Here is a 17,965-nt window from a genome sequence, read left to right as displayed (position 1 = left end):
GCGTTTATAACAGTGCTTGGCACATAGTTAGCACTTAACGAATGCTATTATTATTATTATTATTATTATCCATCATGGGTTTTTTTCCACCCTCTGCTTGTAGAATCGGAGACCCATCTGCCTTTAACTTCTCTTCCTTTTCTATTAATATTTTCAGAATAAACACAACTGATTAAGAGCAACAAACTGATGAAAGGGAGAGCAAGTGAGTCTTAGGGCTCACTTAGGGTGAGAGAAGTTCGGGTAAGTTGGGGTTGTTAAGCTTAAAGAAGGGAAAGCTGAGGGGGACTGAATCACTCTGCTGTTGTCATAAGGAAAACAGGCCTTTCCATACAGAAATCCATTGGATGATTAGCTTAAATCGCCTCCATAGCAAATTGAGTTAGACATAAGGAAGGACTTCAGGACTGTCAGGGTAATTAGACTTCAAAATAGGTACAGTGTACAAGTTGGGGTCTATTTAGGGAGCTTTCCACAAAGATCCAGACAAATATCTTACCTGGTCGAAAGGAGGGCCTTCTTATGCTGTTGAATCGTCTCCGACCCATAGAGACTCTGTGAACACATATCTCCCAGAATGCCCCACTTCCATCTGCAATCGTTCCGGCAGTGGCTCCATAGAGTTTTCTTGGTAAAAATGCGGAAGTGGTTTACCATTGCCTCCTTCTACCAAGTAAACTTGAGTCTCCACCCTCGACTCTCTCCCATGCTGCTGCTGCCCAGCACAGATGAGTTTTGATTTGTAGCAGATTGCCTTCCACTTGCTAGCCACTGCCCAAGCTAGGAAGGGAATGGGTATGCCTCTGCTTGATTCTGCATCCTGTAGTCGAGACTGGTAGAGTACTGGAAACTCTCCAGGTGCGACCCTGAGAGGGGCAAAGAGTGGGAGACTAGACCAAATGACCTCTTGAGGTTACCCTTCAACTCCGATTTTATAATACAAGCCTTAGTATCCTCTGTTCCTTCCCCTAATCCTAAGAAACAGTGTGGGCTAGTAGAAAGAGCACAGGCCTTGCAGTCAGAGGATCTGGGTTCTAATTCCAGCTTTGCAACTTGTATTCTGTGTGACCTCGGGCTAGTCTCTTAAACTCTCTGTGCCTCAGTTACCTCAGTTTGTAAAATGGGGATTAGGACTGTGAGTCCCATGTAGGACAGGGACTGTGTTCAACCTAATTATCTTGTGCCTACCCCTGCACTTAGTGAAGTGCTTAAGAAATACTACCTTAAAAAGAAAAGGCCTAGAAGATTAGTTAGAGTAAGACCATGCAACATACCTTCTCTTGTCCCTCTGATGGGATGAGCTTAGGGTTTGGTCTAGCTGTATTGGTGGGTGCTGGGCTTGAAAGAGTGAGACCAGAGTCATAGCAGGCCAGTGGGATCCCTCACATAATTGAGGCCAATTTGTCTCTCTTGTTGCTTCAGTTCTGTTTACTGGTTTAGATTTGGGCAGGAGACACTGGATTGCACGGCTTCTCCTCCAGCTAAGGAAGATTAAAAGAGCTTCTTTTAACTGAAGGAAACTAAGGCTTGTAGTTACAAGTATCAATAACCCGAGACATTAACTGGCTCTGGCTATGACCTGTCTCCCCCTCACCCTAGTAATGGTTCAGGGAAGTCTTTGGGCTACAGACACTAACAAAGATAACTCAGGAATAAGCACATGCATATGTGTCCATCCTGAATTGGAGACTCTAACCAAATTGGCAGACTCCAAAGGCTAATTATAGGTGGAGGGGTAGAATTAAGGGAATTATAAGGGAATTATAAGGGAATAAGGGAAGAAGAATTATAAGGGAAGTATCTCTGGTTGGAGGAAGAAAATTGCCTTGTTGACTCTGGTGGGGCCCTTGAGATCCTGTACCCACACTGAACAATTAGAGATACTTAATGACTGGTCCAGAGGAGGGCCCCTAAAACGTAGTCTCCTCAGGAAACCACTAAGGTTTATAGATCAGTAATGCATAGTATTTCTTACCCTCCAAGGAACAGGGCCTGCACCGGGCTTTAGGGACTGGCACTCATTTCCCTTTCTTCTCTGGACACCCATCATCAGCTCTGGACCACTCTACCCATGTGTCAGTCATTCTGGCTACATGGGCATTTATTTTTATCTAAACACCTCAGAAGAAGCTTCACCACCTGGTTTGGTTCTACCTCTCAGCCTCTGATAACCTGACTGAAATGGGTTTCTTGTTTCTAGCCTAAATCACTCCTCCTGCAATTGAAGTCTATTCCTCCAAGGAGAGATACGCAGGGATAGGGAATGTAAGTTGAACTGATTTCAGATACAGCGGATCTCAAGTGGCATTCCATTAGCAGCGTGGCTTAATGGAAAAGAGCACAGGCTTGGGAGTCAGAGGACGTGAGTCCTAATCCTGGCTCCAACATTTGTCAGTGTGACCTTAGGCAAGCCGCTTAACTTCTTTGTGCTTAAATAACCTCATCTGTAAAATGGGGATTAAGACTGTGAGCATTATGTAGGACAACCTGATTACCTTGTATCTGCCCCAGCGCTTAGAACAATGCTTGGCCCATAGTAACACTTTACAAATATTATTATTATTATTATTATTATTATTATTATTATTTTTACCTGACCACTTCTCTGCCACTAACTAGCCTGTGAAACATTCTGCCCAAAGCTTTCCAAAATTTAACAGCCTTTGAAATATGTCTCAAAACAGCCTGCATTCTCTGATACATAATTGCCATATGATAAAGTTCTATATTATACAAATATTAAAATATATATTTAATTAAATATTATTAAATATTATTCAGCAGTCTACAATGATTAAGGATAACGCTTATTAAACACTAATTATTTGAAAGTGGTTGGGGTTGATACAGGGTTTATTGGTCACAACCTTGACATCCATGATGGGGCTTACTGATGAGGAAATGTAGAATCAGAGAGTTCAAGGGAGTTGTCCGAAGTCACCCAGAAAGCCACTAATCGAGCTAGGATTAGAACCTGGATCTCCTGAACCCCATCGAATAGAGAGGGACAGAGGAAAATGCTCCGTGAAGGTGGAAGAGTTTGAATAATGCATCAGATATGATTGTTAGGAACAAAATCCCCTTAGATTAGGTTAGGAAGAGTGAAGGTTGATAGCTGGTATGTGAAATAAGAAAGCTGCTAGGTCAGGGAATGAACTGATAGAGAGCTTTAAAGGCAAACCACAAATAGAGCGGCCAAAAGAGTTCTTTGATGGTGGTTTAGGCAGTTCCCGGCTTTGGTGCTGGAGTCTGGACCAACTGAATTCTTTCAACAATTCCCAGCTGAAGGATTCTGTGGTAGTTACAACCCCGTGTCACCTCTAACCAGGGCTCATTAAGCTTTACTCCCAAACTCAAACTTCACATTCAATTTCTTAGTTAATTCATTACTCAAAATGTTTGGAGGATTCTTTGCCACTGGGAAGGTTGTGTGTTCTTCTTCATAAATTTCTGAGACTTCCAGTCCAGAGAGTGTCACAGGCAAAGCGAGTGACACAGTAATGACAGCCCCTAGGGGAGGTGAGCTCACACCATTCTGCTTCTATAACTGTTGTCCTGGATGGGTCCCTCCAGCCATAGACAAGATCAGCACATCATTCAGTCCCAAAGAGGGAACATAGGAGAAAGGGCGGCGTGGAAGGGGGGGGGGAGATAGAGAGAGATAGAGAGAGAGAGAGCGAGTATGTTTTCCAGACTCAGAGATTCTGGATCCTGAGGATGCTGCCATGGAAAAGAGAAGGGTACTGAAAGGAGTCTATGTGTATGGATGGGTTCTCAGTATTTACCCATGGATTAGCGGTTGAGAATGGATGAGGAACAAACTGAAAGAGTAGCAATTCCACTATTTCAGTATTGCTGAGACCAGTATCACACGAGGCTGGATTCAGGCAAACCCAGATTGGAAAACCCAATCTGGAAGCTAAATATTGAGAAAAAGTAGAAAAACATTCCTTAGGGAACTTAATTTCCCTGATGCTGAAAGGTCTGCATCCTCAGATGCCCTGGAATTGGGGGCCTTTAAAAGATCAGAAGATGTGGCCGGACCTTTTTATTTTGAGATAAGTGATCAGCGAGGGTAAATACAGGTGGCTTCCCGGAGCATGAATTCCTCTCAGGCTCCAAGACAAGTAGATCGACGATCACTGCCTGTCTTTCGCCTCCATACAGTAGACTTTGGATGTGAGCACTGAAAGACAGTTTGAAAGTCTTCCAGACCAACACAGTGGAACCCATGTTTTTGAGGGGAGGTTGTCTAGAGTGTTCATTCAACAGACCATCGATTAGAAGGACCAACCATTAGTGTCTGTTGTACTAGAAATTTAACCAAAATGATTTGTAATGCGTTGAGGAGAGAAAAAGTCTTATGCTGCCCTGAGAGATCTCATATTCTTTCCCTAGAGATTTAGGTCTGATAAATCCCACTGTGTTTCTCTTTTTAAGGTTCACGGAGGATTTCAGTTCTGAAGATTCAAGAAAATGATTAGGAGTGACTTGGTCCTTTCCATTTTCTTCTTTGTTCAGACTGGGATCATGCTCCTTTGGAACACAACGTTGCTCCTGTTCTATGTCAACCTCTTCGTTTCAGGCCATCATCATTAGTCCCAGAACTTCTCTCTGGGCCAAGATCAAAGCTAGAGCCCCCAGCTTCATTTTGCCTTCCTTCCCTTTCTTCTGGACCCTCTGCTTGTTACTAGAGATAAACATACTCAAAACAACTGAAGTCAGCAAAAATGCCATGACCACGGTTAGTGGCGTCAATAGTGGCTTAAATGCTGGTGCCTTTGTAAGTGCCATGACTCTCTGAGATGTCTTCCTAGTGTTCCTCATGAGCTGGTCCAGTGGCTACATAGTGATTATTTTTCACCAACACCACAAAAGAGTCCAGCATATCCACAACACCAACCTAAGCCACAGGTTCTCCCCTGAGTCAAGAGCCACCCAGATCATCCTGCTCCTTGTGAGTTGCTATGTTTCTTTTTATTACATCAACCTATGGATTTGTGTTTATGCCTTATGTGGTGAACGACAGCTTGAAGCTATATGATTCCAACACATTTCTGGGCTAATGTTTTGCCTTTATCTGCCCCCTGATTTTCATCAGCAATGATCCCCAGCTCCAAAGACTCCTGTGCACCCGTGAAATGGTGAGCGATCACTTTCTTGCCAAAGGTATTCAAAATGAACCATAGTGCCTGCAACTGCATAATGCTCCATCATACATCTGTGGAGACTTCAAATAGGAAGAAGATGAGATTACAGAAGAGGACTCTCCAGACTAGTTTGGACATTCTCTGTCCTGCTGGACTGAAAATCCAGTGAAAGCTAAAATCTGTCCTTTCCTCTCCATCCAGAATTCTACCACGTTATTTCAAGCACTTATTTTATCCCACCTTTATTACTGTATCCACCTCCTTGCTGACCTCTCTGCATCCTGTCTCTTCCCACTTCATTCCATACTTCACTCTGCTACCCAGATCATTTTTCTACAAAAACTTTCAGGTCATGTTTCCCCACTCCTCAAGAACCTCCAGTAGTTACCCATCCACCTCCTCATTTAACAAAAACTCCTCACCCTAGGCTTTAAAACACTCAATCACCTTGCCCCCTCCTACCTCACCTCATTACCCTTCTACTGCAACCCAGCCCTTCACTCCTCTAATAACAACTTACTCACTGTATTTTGATCTCATCTATCTCACTGCTGACCTCTCACCCACGTTCTGCCTCCGGCCTAAAATACCCTCCCATTTTATATCCAACAGATGCATACACTCTCCATCTTCAAAGCCTTATTTAGGCACATCTGCTTCACCAATACTGCAAGAAAGTCCAGCACATCCGCAGCACCAGCCTCTCCCCCAAATCATTCCCTGATTCCAGAGCCACCCAGACCATCCTGGTCATTGGCACCTACTTCGTGTACTTCTATTGCATCAACAGCAGTGTTAACCTGTCTTTAAATTTTGTAGCAGAGGACTCCCAAGTTATTTTGCACTTCGGGGTTTCGGAATGTATGCTACCCCTCTCTCTGTCCCTTGGTGGCCATAAGCAATGATCTTCAGTTCCCCAAGCCCCAGTGTTTCCTCAGGAAGAACAGAGTTCACTCTCCTCTTGTGAATCTCAGTGCTGAAGTGCAGGTCAATTCCCCACCCTAACCACCCCTCAAGGCCCCCATGTGAAGCACATCATCAAAGAAGAAAATTCTAGGTCCAGGCCCTCCCATTCTTCCACTACACCTACGTACCCAGAGAACAAGGACGCCAGAGTTGCAATTGAATAGGGAAGGTAACACTTTCACCAAACCAAATGGAATCATTTTACTCTTTGATCTCTTCATCCATCTGTGCTGTTCTTGGGAATCTAAATTGGAGTGAGAACATTTATGCTCAGACACACTCTCCTCCCATTCTCTCTCTTCTTCCCTTTGCCACACCACTTCCTTCATCTACTTTCGGTGGACATGCTGCTCCCAGTCCCCAGTCATTTTTCGTTGAATTGGAATCATCTGTCACCAAAAATGACAGTTTCATCATTATCTCAGTGGAAAGAGCCCGGGCTTTGGAGTCAGAGGTTCTAATGCCGGCTCTGCAACATGTCTGCTGTGTGACCCTGGGCAAATCACTTAACTTCTCTAAACCTCAGTTTCTTCATCTGTAAAATGGGGATTAAGACTGTGAGCCCCATGTGGGACAACCTGATCACCTTGTATCCTCCCAGTGCTTAGAACAGTGCTTCGCACATAGTAAGCACTTAACAAATGCCATCATTATCATTAGTATTCTTATCATCATCATTACCGGCATCTTAATCCATCAATCATAGTTGCTGAGCACTCACTGTGTGTACAGCACTGTACTGAATGCTTGAGAGAGTACAATAGAGTTGGTTGACGTGATCCCTGTCCTCAATCTAGTGGAAGAGACAGGCATTAAAATAAATTTCAGATGAGGGAAGCAGCAGAGTATAAAGGTTTATGAGAAGGAGCCTGGCCTAGTGGATAGTGGCCTAGTGGATGGTCTTGGGAGTCTGAAGGACATGGGTTCTAATCCTGCTGCGACTAGATTACTGTGTGACCTTGGACAAGTCACTTAACTTCTCTGTGCCTCAGTTATCTCATCTGTAACATGGGGATTAAGACTGTGAGCCCCATTTGGGACTGGGACTGTGTTCAACATGGTTAGCTTGTATCTACCCCAGTGCTTACTACAGTTCCTGGCACATAGTAAGAACTTAACAAATTCCATTAAAAAAAGTATAAGAATATGTATGTATGTGCCGTGGGGCTAGGGACGGGAGAGTGTCAAAGTGCTTAGGAAGGACTTATCCAAGGTCATAGACAACACAGAAGGGAGGGTGTGAAGGGCTGGGAAATGAGAGATTAGTCAGGGGAGGCTTATTGAGGGAGATAAGATTTTAATAGGTCTTTGAATCTGGGGAGAGTTGTGGTCTGTTGGATGTGAAGTGGGAGGGAGTCCCAGACAGGAGGGAGGGGGTGAGCAAGACGTAAGCAGTGAGAGAGATGAGATGGAGATAAGGTGAGTAAATTGGCATTAGAGTGAAGTGGGTGGGCTGGGGTGATGATGTTTATAGTCTAGAAGCTCATAGTCTTAATCTCCGTTTTACAGATGAGGTGACTGAGGCACCGAGAAGTTAAGTGACTTGCCCAAGGACACACACAAATGGCAAAGCCAGGATTAGAAACCAGGTCCTCTGACTCCCAGGCCCGGGCTCTTTTCACTAGGCCACTAGGCCACATTGCTCCTCGATGTATCTGGGAACATGGTCTGAAGACTCAATCCCCATCAAATGTAAGCCTTGAAGTCTGAGACTCCCCTGCTGTGAACCCATTTCAGCTTGTTCTGTTGTCAGCATCAATGGACAATGGTTTCTACTTGGCTTTCTACTTCAAAGGTGATCTCATTCCAGTTTCCTGGGTCTATCTTAATTGGCCAGCCCTTTTCATCCCTACCCTGACCTCTCCTCCAAATCTAGCCCATTAAACCCCTTGTTTTGGGCCGTTTTCTCAGCCAGGGTCATGTTCCAACTCTCCAGTCAAAGTATTGGCCAACGCTGATGCTGACACCATTCTAGCTGATGCTTCGACTAACTTTCTGGTCCTGGAGGTTGCCTGAGGGCCCCCAGAGTAGGGGTGGATATTTTCCAGGGGGCTCACTGTCCCAGGGGCCACGTCCAGGTTAAAAAAAAAAAACCTCCCTCGAGCTCTGAAAGTGTTCAATAGATTCCCCAAGTTTCCCTCAGAGGCAATAAAGATGCCCGTTTTGCTCAGCACATGCTCCAGGACTGTCACCAGATCATCAACACTTCCTATGTCTCTGATTTCAGGAATTTCCCAGGGTTCACTAGGAGAGGCCTTTATAATGCAGGGAAGTACCCAGGTAACCTAGGAACTGGGTCGACCATCTCTCCCAGGTCTCCCCTGCCTCTCACCACAGACTCAATGCTTTCTCCTTTATGAAGCCTTTTCCCATCTTCCATGTGGAATAGAAATAAATTGATTTCACTCCAAAGCTCTGTTTTTCTCATCGCAGGGAGCCAGGACAATACAGAGAAAAGATGACACTGGTCAGCATCTCCGGACCTTCTCCATCAGAGCACTGACTGACTTCAATTAGCCAAATAGCAAGAGAATAAGTAACCTGGAACACTTTCACTGGATCTCAGGATTCTATTAGAGGCAAAAAATGTTGAGAGTTGGTCAGAGAATCCCGGCTTGGAAGAGCAATCCTTGAGGGATCATGCGGTTTGTAGCTCTTCCTACAGAAAAGTTTCTACCATTCAGGATAGGATGACTTGCATTCTTTCTGAAGAAGTTTCTACAACCTCATTCGACATTCTCGCTAAATGTTTTATCATGTTGGCAGTCAAGAAGTGCTTCCCAGTGTCTATCTGACAGACAAAAACACATGAGATTGAACTTTTAAAAATGAAAGGTATGGACGAGGTGAACAAAGAAATCATGTTTTATCCAAAGGTGTGAGAGATACTCTTGGAAGCTTGAAGGTGACCGAATCAACACCAACGAAATTCACTACCTCTTAATGCGAGGAGTGGTAAACATATGGAATAGCCACTTCAGGAATTTTTGAGGGGGTTTTGGATATATTTGTGGACAACTGGTCCATTGTCGTTGCTACAGGGAAAGCTGGGGCCGAGGTGGGCTAAAGTTGGGAATGGTACATTCCTCCAGACTGTAAGCTCATTTTGGGCAGCTAATGTGTCTACCAAACTTGTTATATTGTACTTTCCCAAGTGCTTAGTACAACACTCTGTACACAGTAAGAGCTCAATAAATACGACTGATTGATTGAATATTTGTTCCACTCAAGTGTCTTATTACCACTGTGGGAAAGAGAATAATGTATTGATAATGTGACATTGATAATGACATTGATAATGTGACAATAATGTGACATTGTCCACAGGTTGGACAATGTCAGGGCAATACATTTGTTCTTAGAGTCTAAAGTCCATTTCTTCTTCATTCCATTGTAGAAACATTGAACAACCTGTTAGCATCATCCCTGAAAGGCTCTTTCACATTGTTGAAAATAGGACATAAGCCTTCCTTTTTCTTCCTTTATTCCAGACCAAAAAGCTATGAGTTCTCTCAATATCTCCCATAGAACCTGTTATGCAATCCTTCATAACAGGCTCCTCTTGGGACTCTCCTCCATTCCTCAACATATTTTGGGAAACACAGTTACCTAACCTGGACACAACAGAGTGATGTACTCAAATAGTGCTTTGGAGGCTGGAAACGTTATGGTACTACTCAGAGTACCTAATGAAAAACCAAGACATGATTGAGGCACAAGGAAAAACTGTCTTAGCAGTAAGGGAGGTTTCACATCTCCAGCAACCTCCCCTACTGTATATAATTTTTTTCCCATAGAAAGTGTGAACTGGACTTCAGTGTTTTCTTCTGCGTGCAGCCCTGAAATCCCATCTGAATTCTTCATATGATGGTTGTCATCTTCTTCTTGATATACTGAGGGAGAGTAAAGCCCAAAATGTCATTTGCTGTCACAAGATCCCACTAAGGAAACTATTCTTCCTTTATTACAGAGTGATAAAGCAAATGACTGATGGGAACAAGGTTAAACAATACATCCATAGGCGACCAGCAGCAGACCACAAGTCCTCTCTCAGCCCGTGGCTTGCACACTGGTACATTCTGTCGCCATAAGTAATTTTGAAAACTTTCTTTGGGGTCCATTACAAGGCCTCTTTGAGAATTGAAATCACAGATTGTCACTGTTATTCCCATTATTACCATTGGTGTTGTTATTACTGTGTGTGGTATGCAGTTGTTATTAGCTAAAATGATGATTGCGGTAATAATAATACAATTATTAATAATCATTATTATTAAGGTCATATGAAGCATTTACAATGTGTCAAGCACTTTATTTAGCAGTGGGATAGATTCAAGTTAATCAGGTCAGACATGGTCCCTGTCCCATATGGGGCTTACAGTCTGAGGAGAGGGGGAACAGCTATTCAATCCCCATTTTACAGTTGAGGACACTGAGGCAAAAACAAGTTAAGTGATTTGTTCAAGGTCACACCACAGGATAATAGCATAACCAGGATTAGAACCCAAGTCCTCTGACTAGCAGGCCCATGGTCTTTCCACTGGGCCATGTTGCTTCTCTGATGATGATGATGATGATGATGATGTTGATGATGATGATGATAACAAAACTAAGTATTATGGATTCAGGAAGTGTCAAGCATCGAGATAGATATACAATTATCAGATCAGATAATGTCCCTATTCCACACAGGGCTCACAATCTAAAAGATAGGTGTGTTAGTATCTTATATCCAGTTTACAGATGAAGAAAGTGAAACACAGAGAGATTAAGTGACTTAACCTCTTAGACCCAGCACTCAGTCCTGTGATCATCAGTTCTGGACTTGTGTCCAATCACCAAATGTGATGCAGGTGGAGAGCCTTCTAACAACCTGCTCTATCCAAGGCTATTCAGCTGGATCCAATTCAACTATGAAATAAAAACAGGTTTAACATAACCTATCCTCCACTGCTTTCATTACCTCCAGCATCTCTCTTCCCCTTCTCTGACCTAGGTAATAGTAACGAAAGCTTGGGCTTACATCTGTCCTGGATGATGTGGTATTGTGCCTGCCTCGAGGCAGAATATTGGTACAAATGACCTCCAGATGGTTTTATTATCACCATCAGCAAGCCTCAGTGGAAGGAGCACCGTCTCGAAGTCAGAGGACATGGACTTTGATCTTGGTTCTATTACTTGCTTAATGTGTGAACTTGAGCAAGTCACTTAAATTCTCCGTGCCTCTTTCCTCATCTATGACATAGCAATTACTGCTCTTTTTGCTATTTAGACTATGGAACAATGACTTTGTTTGACCTGTGTATCTTGTTTAAACCTCAGCACTTAATAAAATGCTTAACGAATTCCCTTTTAATCTCTGTGATTCTTTTACTGTCACAACTCTTAGAGTACATCTCTGAACAAGTCTCAAAACGTTTTACCCTGGCATTGACCTTTCTTGCAGTAATTTACTTGACTGTGTGTACAATTATCTCATTAATGCACCAGTAGGATTTGGAGGACAATTGCCAACAGACAGGTAAGTTGCTGTCAAAGTGGTGACAAGGGACAAGGTAACTGCAACCCCAGGGGGAGATGAGGTCACCCCGTCATGCCCCTTTGATTGCTGCCCAAGCTGGGTCCTTCCAGAAGCAGATAGGATAAGGTCGTCATTGCCCAGCAGTGACAGAATACAGACTCAATCAGATGTGTGACTCTTGGCTGTTGGGCTCTGAGCAGGGATGTAAGGGAGAAGTAGAGAGGGAGAACGTTCATGGTTCAGGGGCACTGGGTGGTTGTGCTGTGTTGATGATTTCATAAAGTTCCCTGACACTCTGTGAGAACAGCTGAGGGGTCTCAGTTGGAAAGTTGTTTCCTGATGCCCAGCAGAGGTATCAGAAATCATAAATTAGTACTTTCTAATCAATCCATCAATGAATTGTATTTCTTGGGCGCTTACCATGTGCAGAGCACTGTACTAAGTTCTTGGGAGAGTACAGTATAACAATATAACAGAGTTGGAAGATACTTTCCCTGCCCAAGAGGAGCTTACAGCACAGAGGGAGTGGCAGACATTATATAAATCAATGAATTATGGATATATACCTGAGTGCTGTGGAGCTAAGTGGGGGGTGAATCAAGGGAACTAATTCAAGTGTAGGGGTGATGCCGAAGGGAGTGGGAGAAGAGGAAATGAGGACCTAGTCACGGAAGGCCTCTTAGAGGCCTTCAGTAAGACAACGAAGGTGGGGAGAGTAATTGTCGGTTATGGAGAGGGCACATATCCTCCAAGAAACCTTCCCTGACTAAATCCTCCTCTTCTCTTCTCCCACTCATTTCTGCATCGCCCTGACTTGTTCCCTTCATTCATCCTCCCTCCCAGTCCCGCATCACACACATAAATCTGTAATTGATTGATTTCTGTCTATTGATGTCTGTCTCTTCCCCTAGACTGTGAGATCGTTGTGGGCAGGGAATGTGTTTGTGGTTGTATGTACTCTCCCAAGTACAGCGCCTTGCACACAGTAAACACTCAATAACTATGATTGAATGAATTAATGAAGCGGTGTTCCAGGTCAGAGGTAGGATGTGGTCGATAGAGGGCATAGGAATTGGGTGCTTTTAAATGAGTGGTACGGAGTTTCTGTTTGATGAGGAGGTGAAAGGGCAACCACTGCAGGTTCTTGACGAGTGGGAAAACATGGAATGAATGCTTTTGTAGAAAAATGATCCATTCATTCATTCAATCGTATTTATTGAGCGCTTACCGTGTGCAGAGCACTGTACTAAATGCTTGGGAAGTACAAATCAGCAACACATAGAGATGGTCCCTACCCAACAACGGGCTCATAGTCTAGAATGGAGAGACAGGCAACAAAACAAAAACAAGTAGACAGGCGTCAATACCATTAGAATAAATAGAATTATAGCTATATACACATCATTAATAAAATAGAGTAATAAATATGTACAAATAAAATAGATTGAGTAATAAATACGTACAAATATATACAATTGCTGTCGGGAGGAGAAGGGGGTAGGGCAGAGGGATGGAGGAGGAGGGGAGGAAAAAGGGGGATTCAGTGTGGGAAGGTCTCCTGGAGGAAGTGAGCTCTCAGTAGGGCTGCGAAGGGAGGAAGAGAGCTAGTTTGGCAGATGTGTGGCGGGGGGGCATTCCAGGCCAGAGGTAGGGTGTGTGTCAGGGGTCAGGGGTCAGGAGAGAATGAGGTGCAGTGAGGAGGTTAGTAGCAGAGGAGTGGAGTGTGTGGGCTGGGCTGTAGAAGGAAAGAAGTGAGGTGAGATAGGAGGGAGTGAGGTGATAAAGAGCCTTGAAGACGAGAGTGAGGAGTTTTTGCTTTATTCGAAGGCAGTAGAATTACTTTTGGACTGGAGTGGGGAAAGACAGGAGGCAAAGAGGCCAATGCAGCCATCAAGGCGGGATAAGATGATTGCTTGATTAACAAAGTAGCAGTTTGGATGGAGATAAACGGGAAGATTTTAGTAATGTTCTGAACGTTGAACCAACCGGATTTGGTGACAGAATGAATATGCATAGAAGCAGCATGGCCTAGTGGATAGAGCACGGTTTTGAGCGTCAGAAGGCCATGGATTCTAATTCTGGCTCTGTCACTTGTGTGCTGTGTGGCCTTGGCCAAGTCACTTAAATTGTGTATGCCTAAGTTCCCTCAACCATGTGAGACAGAGACTGTGTCCAACCCAAATATTTTGTATCTTTTGAACCATGCCTGGTAAATAGTAAGCACATAACAAATGCCATAGTTATAATTTTTATTAAATATTATATGTGGGTTGAATGAGAGGGATGAGTTAGTAGATAAAGCCAGGCCTGGGAGTCAGAAGGACCTGGGTCCTAATTCTGTCTCAGCCACTTGTCTGCTGTGTGACCTTGGGCAAGTTACTTAACTTCTCTGTGTCTGTTACCTCACCTGTAAAATGGGATTAAAACTGGGAGCCCCACATGGGACATGGACTGTGTTCAACCTGTAATGTTGTATCTACTCCATTGCTGAGTACAGTGCCTGGCACATAGTAAACGCTAAACAAAAAGTATGCTAAACCATAGTTCTCCAATTGCTATCCTTAATGAAGGGTTAAAGAACTTAAAGTCAAAGGAAAAGGGGTGTTTAAAGTGTTGGCACCGCTTCCCCTGGGGGTGGAGCTAAGAGATGGATAGAAAGTAAGGAAAGATAAGGAAGCTCTTGTCTAGTAAGCTAGTAAGCTCTAGCCCGTAAGCTCCTTGTGGGAGTGAATTGTCTATTCTTTCCATAGCTGCTATCCCAGAGCCATGTTTTTCTGTTTTTGTCTTTAGTGTCTCAGTGTTTTGTTTAACCTTTCCCTTTGTGTCTGTCACCAGTCCCCTCTCCACCTTCGTATTTGTAGATGGTCAGTCTTCCTATGGTTAAGGTCCATGTCAAATTTCCACAAGTTTATTCTTTCCCAGCACTTAGCACAGAGCTCTGTTTACAGTAACCTCTCAATAAATACTATTACTACCATTCTTTTTTATTGAACTCTTCCAAGTACTTAATACAGTGCTGAGCCCACAGTAAGTGCTTAATAAATATCACTGATTATACTACGTTTTCCAGAAGGTAATAGGTCAGCCTCCCCACATGCTCTGTGGCAGAATCTTTTAACGGATCAGAAAGCGAGGTCGACCCTCTCTCACTATCTCCAGCTTGTAGCCCGGGTTGGACTACCTCCAGCAGAGAAGAGCTTTCAACTGGCTGTGGGTACACACTCCTTAGAATCTTGGTGATTGACAGACCTTAGTGAAAAGAAAGTAGTTTGTAAAGTGAGAATGGTTTGAAAATTTAGATCACTGTTTCGATTATTTGCCATTTTACATCGCTTTCTGCAATCCTTTCTCCCTTCAGCATTATGGAATTCAACTTCATATGACCTAGCTTAAAGAGTTCAGGACTGGGATTCAAGAGGCCCTGCTCTACCACAGGCCTTCTGTATGACCTTGCATAAATCACTTATTCTCTGGGTCTTAGTTCCTCTTACATAAAATTGGGATAAGATGGATTGTGAGCCTTTTGGGGGACAGTGATGTGTTCTCCTGATATCTACCCCAGTTCTTAGCAAAGAGTAAGCATTTCATAAATGCCATATGCATTAATTATTAGTAGTATTATTATGTGTTTCATTTTGTGCAAAGAGAGTCAGACACTGTGCTTAGATATTTCACTTACTTTCTGAGGAGTTAAGGGTGATAATTCTCTTGGACTTGTCTATTTTAAGGTCCTCTAAGTTCTTCAGATGCAAAGGAAATCACAAAATGGTTTTGGAGTACTTGGTTTTCTTCATTTTCTTCCTGTCTCAGACTAGGATTGGGCTCCCGGGGAACTCAGTAATGTGGCCAACACAGTGACACTTCTCATCCAGGTGGTGCAGAGATGGTGATGACCCTCGGGTGGGAGGATATTCTGGATGTAGTTGGGTGTCAGATTGTCATGTTTATCAGGTGAGTGTCCCGGGGACTTTCCATGCACACCACGTGTTTCCTGAGCAAGTTCCATGCCATCACTATCAGTCCCAGCAAATCCTGCTGGGCCCAGCTCAAACCCAAAGTCCCCAAGTTCCTTCTGCCTTTCTTCTCCTTCTTCTGGCTCTTCTGTATGTTGGTAGCCATGAATAGTCTAACAAGTAAACCTGCCAATAATGCCACAGGAAAAGTTAATAGACTTAGTATAAAATCTTGTCCTGGTTCAGTGCAGAGAACTGACTTAACTCCAGATTGCATTTGCAAATGCCTTAACTCTCCAAAATATTGTCTTCCTGTTCCTCATGAGCTGGTCTAGTGACTACATGGTAATGGTGCTTCACCAACACCAGAAGCAAGTCCAGCACATCCACATCCTCAGCCTCTCCCCCAAAGCATTCGCCGAATCCAGAGCCACACAGAACATCCTGTTCCTGGGTATATGTTTCATTTCCTATAATTTCATCAATTGTGGAGTTGTGCTTATGAGTTATGTGATGATGGATTTCTTGAAGCTCTATGACCCTACCATCTTTCTCGGCTCATGTTTCGCCTTTATCTGTCCTCTAGTTCTCATTAGGAATGATCCTCAGTTCCGCAGACTCTTGCGTGTCCTCAAAAAGGTGCGAGGTATTTTTTTCCATAGATGCCTCGGATGTCCTGCTGAAACCTCAAACTTAACATGTCCAAAACAGAACCCCTCACCCTCCCGCCCAAACCATATCCTCCTCACGACTTTCCCATGATTGTAGACAGCACCATCAATCCTCCCCGTCTCCCAAGCCAATAACTATGGCACTGTACTTGACACGTCTCATTTATTGACCCAAATAGTCTGTCAGCTCTACCTTCATAACATCTTTAGGATCTGTCCTTTCTTCTCCATCCAAACTGCCAACCCGCTGACCTTTACCACATCCCACTTTAATTATGGCACCAGCTTTCTCACGGATCTCCTTGCCTCTCTCCAATCTTCTCTTCATTCTGCTGCCCAGATTATATTTCTACAAAAACATCAGCCCGTATGTGTCCACTCTACAAGAACCTCCAGTTTTTGCCCATCCATCTCGGCATCAAACAGAAAGTCCTTATTATTGCTTTTAAAGCACCCAATCAACTGTACCCCTCCTATCGTTCCTTGCTGATCTACTACAACCCGGCCTGGAAACTTTACTCCCCTAACACGAATCTACTCAATCTACCTCAATCCCTTCTTTCTTGCTGCTGACCCGTTTTCGAACTCCTCCCTCTGGGCTGAACTCAATCCTTTATATGCAGCTGGCCACCACTCTCCCCACCTTCAAAGCCTTATGAAAATCACATCTCCTCCAAGAGACCTTCCCCAACAACGCCCTCCTTTCCTTTCCTCCCCCTCCTTTCTGAAACCTATGCCCTTGGATCTGTTTCCTTTATGTACCTGATATTTGCCCCAGCTCCTCAGCACTTATGTACATAACCACAAATTATTTTAATGTCTGCCTCCTTGGCTAGACTGTAAACTCCCTATGGGAAAAGAATGTCTCTACCAACTCTGTTGTACTGTACTCTCCACAGTGCTTAACATATAGTAAGTACTGAATTAATATCCTTGATTGATATAGAGATCCCATAATGAGCCACAAGACCTGAACAGAGATCATGGGTGACAATTGGTCAGAGAGAAGAATAGGACTGCAGAGATAAACTCCCTGTATTCTTCCAACACTCTGTGACTCTTGGAAGGGAGGGCAGCTAGAACAACCAGGGAAATCACTGACTGGTGCATCTTCATTCTCTTCTTATCATCCCTCCCCATGGTTCTCTGATTTACCTTTCCCCCATTGGACAGGAAAGGACAGTGGAGGAGAAAAGACAGGAGTGACGTGAGGGGACAACAATACTAGATGCGAGCAGAAAGGCACTTCTCAGAATAGGGAAAACTTCATTCCAGCGTCTCACTCACATTTCCCTCAGTTATCCAATCCTTCCTTCTCACTGCTTCATTCTGTGTGAAGAACGTTTCATTTTCCTGCTGTTAAGGTTCCTGCTCCTGCTCCTCCTCCTGCTTCTCGTCCTCCTCCTCCTTTTCTTTATCATCATTATCAACACGTTATTTTTATTGTCATCCACAATGCTCCATTCTCCCCACCCTTCTCATTCTCGGCATATTCTTTTTTTAATTAGCAAAATAATGGATGTGTTCCCTCTCCATGGAGCAGAAAACATTTCTTTTCAAATACATAGCAGATTACTTTTCTGCTTTACAAATTCTCCAAGAAAGTGGCTGTGGCAGAAACCTTGCGGTTTGCAGTGGTGGCTGTGGATTCTGTCACCTTGGAGCTGCAGATAGGGGGCAGGAAAGTTAAGAACTACATTTAGA

General features: G+C 43.7%; 1 non-coding gene across 1 annotated transcript; it reads right to left on the bottom strand.

Annotated features, from left to right (window-relative positions):
- Nucleotides 1-738: 738 nt before the first annotated feature.
- LOC119925027 lies at nucleotides 739-876 on the bottom strand. Its single transcript, XR_005449699.1, has one exon. It is a non-coding gene; the product is annotated as a small nucleolar RNA SNORA7 (small nucleolar RNA).
- Nucleotides 877-17,965: the final 17,089 nt, after the last annotated feature.

The sequence above is a fragment of the Tachyglossus aculeatus genome, chromosome 2 (assembly GCF_015852505.1).
Source record: "Tachyglossus aculeatus isolate mTacAcu1 chromosome 2, mTacAcu1.pri, whole genome shotgun sequence".
NCBI lineage: Eukaryota > Metazoa > Chordata > Mammalia > Monotremata > Tachyglossidae > Tachyglossus > Tachyglossus aculeatus.
This window is presented reverse-complemented; position numbering and strand designations above follow the sequence as displayed.